Below are 5,695 nucleotides of genomic sequence, written 5' to 3' on the forward strand. Positions count from 1 at the left end.
TTCCACTGCAGGGGTCAACCAGCCATGATGGCTGTCGTCATTGCAAGATTGTAACCGTCGGGCGTTACAAAGCGTTACAAGCCGTTACAAGAGCTGGAGAGATTGATCCTGGACGGACGTATCGGGACACGCTGTGCGTCTAGAGTCGTTTACGACGTGGACTTCATCACGTGTCAGCCACGTTGGTTTCACCGCGTCATATCGGCGAGGTGTCATCCAAGCCGTTATGAGAGCTGGAGACGTTGATCCTGGACGGACGTATCGGGACACGCTGCGCGTCTAGGGTTGTTTACGACGTGGACTTCATCATGTGTCAGCTACGTTGGTTTCACTGCGTCATACTGGCGAGGTGTTATCCCACTTGGCTCGTTGACGTGGAAACGTTGGTGGTCTAAAAAGATTATACTAGCCTCGGGTTAAACCCAAACACCGAGCCCCACGACCAGGCCTAAAGACCACCCAAAGACCAAGATCCATGAGCTCAAGGCTCGCAGCAGGGTAGGCGTGTGCGCGCGTGTGGGTTATACAGCCCATCTTAGTCCTCTATAATTATTACATGTAAAAATTCTTCTTATTAAATACTTCTACTAGTTTAATAAGGTTGTTACTTTCAATGTGAGATAATTAACTCTCTTAATTAATCTCACGGCTTCTCTCATAGCTTATTTAATTAGCTGGCAATTTTTCTCAACTTTAATCCGTTATTTCTCTTAACGATGGTGATCGAGAGAGGTGGGATTTGTATGGTGCATAATGGCGAAAGATTAAGAGAAGAAGATTGAGATCGGTATATTTCTCTGTTATGTTTCATAGTGATTTACAGTGTTTACTATATAGGCACCATAGTTGTCTAACTATGGAAATACAATTACTACTGTAATCAATCATGTAATCAATGTATGTAATCACGAGATTTATGCAATCAATGAATTATTCTGCAATCTTCTCTTCTTGGAAAGAATATCTTCTAATATGTCTTGACACTCCCCCTCAAGTTGAGCAACCTGTATCTCCGATACTCAACTTGCCCAATATTTCTTTGAAGATCCTTGGGTGAACTGCCTTTGTCATTATATCTGCAAGTTGCTCCTCTGAACGAACAAATGGAAATTCAATGATACCTCCGTCAAGAATTTCCTTAATAAAGTGGCGATCAACTTCCACATGTTTTGTTCTGTCGTGCTGTACTGGATTCTCGGAGATGCTGATTGCCGCCTTGTTGTCGCAGAATAAGCGACTCTTTCGGGTTGGCGAAAAGCCGATTTCTGTCAACAGTCTTCTTAGCCATAGAATCTCTATCAATCCACTTTTTATACCTCGGAATTTGGCTTCAGCACTAGATAGGGCCACAACCTTTTGTTTCTTGCTTTTCCAAGTCACTAGGTTCCCCCCAATGAAGGTAAAGTACCCTCCTGTTGATCTTCTATCCTCCGGATTACTTGCCCAATCCGCGTCGGTGTATCCATCGACCTCCAGGTCATTCCCTTTTTGTAGGAATATTCCATAACCTATAGTTCCCTTCAAATATCTCACTATTCTCAAAGCGGCTTCCATATGATTAGCTTGTGGTCGATGCATGAACTGACTCACTACTCCAACAGCATATGTAATATCAGGCCTGGTGTGTGAGAGATAGATCAGTCTTCCCACTAGTCGTTGGTATCTTCCTTTATCTGCGAGATCAGCTCCATCTTCCATCTTCAATCCATGATTAGGGATCATTGGAGTTTCTGCGGGTTTGCATTCGAGAAGACCGGTTTCTGTCAGAAGATCAAGGATATACTTCTTCTGTCTTAGAAATATTTCGTGTCTCGATCTTAACACCTCTATTCCTAGGAAGTATTTCAGCGCTCCAAGATCTTTCATCTCATATTCTTTGAATAAGTTTTCCTTTAGACTTTGGATTTCTTCAGTATCGTCTCCAGTGATGATCATGTCGTCAACGTAAATGATTAGACATGTCACTTTGCCATCTCTCCTTTTTGTGAAGAGTGTGTGATCAGATAGGCTTTGCTTGAATCCATGTTTAAACATCGCCTGACAAAACCTTCCAAACCAAATTCGCGGAGATTGCTTCAGTCCGTATAATGTTTTCCTTAGTCGACAAACCTCTCGTACGTTGAATTCTTCTAAAAAACCCGGGGGAACATCCATATACACCTCTTTATCTTCTTCTAGCTCACCATGAAGGAAGGCGTTGGTGACGTCGAATTGATGTAGGGGCCAATCTTTGCTTGCTGCAACGGATAGTAGGGCTCGTACGGTATTCAACTTGGCAACTGGGGAGAAGGTTTCCTCATAATCCACTCCATACACTTGAGTGTATCCTTTCGCCACAAGTCTCGCCTTGTATCTCTCGATCGAACCATCTGCTCTTCGTTTAATGGTGAATATCCACCTGCATTCGACTGGCTTCTTTCCTTTAGGCAAGGTGCATTTCTCCCATGTACCGTTTTTTATGAGGGCGTCAATTTCTTTCTTCATTGCTTCCCTCCAGTGCTTGTATTTTATTGTCTCTTCAAAAGTTTGTGGGATATCCTCTTCCTCATATAGTGCACTTTCGAAGGCTCGGGCCATTTCTGTCATTGGGCCTTGCACCAGGTTTGATACTGCATATCTCGCTTTCCTCCCTTTCCAATCTGGAGAGTATCGTCGGGGAGGTATCCCTTTAGTACTCCTTGGAGGCAACTCATATGGGTTTCCAGTGTCTTCATCTTCTTCACTGGTTTCACACTCTTCTCCAATGTTCCTATCACTGTTAGTGTTCACCAAAGATACATTTTCACTATCAGAATTGGTTACCTCTGGAATCGAAGACGGGTTTGGTGGTTGATTCATGTCACTTTGTTCTTCATCCTGTATTATGGGAAGTGACGGCCCGACGGTGCTGCTAACTTCCTCTGTTGGACCAACGTCTGTGACAGGACTTGGTTGTGACTCCCCCCCAAGTGGTTTCTTTTGGAATCATCATTAGGTATGGGCAGCCAATTTAGTGGATCATTGTTTGGATTATTGTCCGAATGTAGAGTCTCCCCCTGACCACTAGATTGGCTGTAAACGTATTCTCCTTCAACAAAGTCACAGTTCATGGTGGTGTGCATTCGACGGGTCTTCGGGTCATAACATCTATACCCCTTCTGATTTTTCCCATAACCAAGAAAGACACACTTAAGGGCACAGGGATCAAATTTGGTACGCTCATGTTTTGGGATATGGACAAAGACTGAACAGCCAAACACCCTAGGTTCTAGAGACAAGTTTGATGGGATTTCAAAATGGTTTGAAGAAATGTCCAGAGGGGTTTTGAAATTCAAGATTCCAGTGGATAATCGGTTCATGAGATATACTGCAGTAGTTATGGCCTCGGGCCAAAAGGTTTTTGGTGTTTTGGACTCAATTAAGAGAGCCCGAGTAATCTCAAGAATATATCTATTTTTTCTCTTTGCTACCCCATTTTGTTCTGGAGTATAAGCACATTGTGTCTGATGGACTAATCCCTTGGTCCTAAAAGAGACTTGCATTCTAGTATTGATGAATTCCCACCCATTGTCAGATCTAAGGATTTGAATGCGTTGATTATATTGTGTGTGAATAAGGTTATAAAAATCAACGAATTTATCAAAAACGTCCGACTTGTTTTTCAGAAAATAGATCCAAGTCATGCGAGAGTAATCATCAATAAAGAACACAAAATATCTAAAACCCTGGCCCCCAGTAATAGGAGCCGGACCCCACACATCAGAATGTATTAAAGCAAAAGGTGATTTCATTCGAGTATTGTTCAACTTAAAGGAATGTCTATGGTTTTTGGCCAACACACAAGTTTCACAATGGAATGATTTCATAGAAGTAACTAAGTGCGGAAAAAGAAGACGAAAGTATCCAATAGATGGATGTCCTAACCGACGATGTCATAACCAAGCCTGCCTTTCGGTCGGTCCGTGAGTGAGCATCATCGCAGTACTCTGTTGGGCTCTCTCGTCCACATAGTACAGTCCGTGTCGCTCAGTGCCACACCCAACTATCGTCCCCGTCTTGATATCCTGCAACATGCAAAATTGGGGTTGCATTAGTAATTTACAATTAAGCTCCTTAGTCACATGACTAATAGACAACAGCTTATGTGACATTGATGGAACATAAAGACAATTCGAGAGGCATAAAGTAGGCGAAATATTGATTGTGCCTGCCCCGTGAATTTGTGCTAGGTCCCCGCTGGCGGTTTGGACATAGGATTTTTTGGATTTGGATATAGACAAAAAATCGGAGGCCTCATAGGAAATAGTGTCCGTAGCTCCGCAATCAAAAATCCAATGGGGATCTTTCGGGCCTGATGTGGATGTAGAGGAACATGCTAGGGTCTCGAAAGTATTTTTACAAGGTATCGATGGCTGTAATTTCATGTTTTTGGAAGGCTGAGGAGCAATTTGTGATTTTTTGGTAATCTGGGGGTTATTTTGTAAGAGGTCAATAGTCTGGGGAAGATTGTGGGAATTTGATAAAGTGTGGGGGTCGAATAGGGATTTTAAGGGATTTTGGGGTGTTTTGTGAGATGGAATTTTCTGGGTGGGTAGGGATTGATATTTGGGTGTTTTGGTGGGGCTGATGTGGGTTTTATGAGAAAAGGGAGTATTTGGGGGTCCGAGACGACGGAAATCCCTAGCCGCCGTATCCTCACCACGAGTGGGAACCCTAGCTTCCTCCGCCGTCCTCTCCTCGCCACCGACGGTGTGGGTGATCGGTAATATCGTACCTTCCGACCACGCCCTTGCCACCGATGCCGAAGTTACGGCTTTCTCCCCCGTCGTCTTGAGCTAGTCCTCGCCGCTGTTTATGGGTAATGGATCGATGTTACCCACCGGAGTTCCGGTGTAGGCAACTCGATCCCCACTCGCCACGGCTGCTGCTGCTCTTCCACTACCACCGCTGCTGCTATTCCGGTTTAAGCCTCGGTTTTGTCGAGCTTTCTTCATCTTCTCCCACCACTCCGGGAATCCATGGAGGTGAAAACACGTATCTTTCGTGTGTTTCTTACCCCCGCAGTGGGTGCACACCAATTTGCTCTTGTCCTCTTCCCGTCGGTAGGATTTGGAAGGCGGTGGAGGCGGCGGGTTCTGAGAATTGGGGTTTCGGCTTCGGTTGAACACTCCTAGTCCTACGCCGATTCCCGGTTCCTTTGATGCTGGGTTCAGTCGTTCGTTGACATACTCTCGTCGGACCAGTCCGTCTTGCAGTTGGTATTGGATCCATGTTTAGGATCTCTCTTTTAATCTTGTCATATCGATCATCTAGGGCCCATACAAACTGGTATAACCTGTGCCTCTGAATGTGTTGGTTATATTTTTCAATGCTGGTAGGGGTATCCATTGGGTTTGGATCTCGAGTGTCGATGGAGATCCATAGATCTTGAAGTTTTTGCCACAAATTTTCTAACGATAGTGTTCCCTGTTTCAGGCTGTAGGCTTGCCTGTGCAAATCTGAGATTTGGAATTGATCCGCACCGCTCCCGTACGTAGTGGCCAGGCTTTCCCACAAGTCGTGAGCCGTTGCGTATTGGGATACCTCATTGACGAGGCTAGCGTCGATGTTGCTGATTATCCAATTGAAACAACAGTCGTCTCGTTGCTGCCATCGGTTGTAATTTGAGTCGGTTGGTTGTGGTGGGTCTGAAACTTCAGAGATGTGAGACGCCAGA

The sequence above is a fragment of the Salvia splendens genome, chromosome 1 (genome assembly GCF_004379255.2).
Source record: "Salvia splendens isolate huo1 chromosome 1, SspV2, whole genome shotgun sequence".
In the NCBI taxonomy this organism is placed as follows: domain Eukaryota; kingdom Viridiplantae; phylum Streptophyta; class Magnoliopsida; order Lamiales; family Lamiaceae; genus Salvia; species Salvia splendens.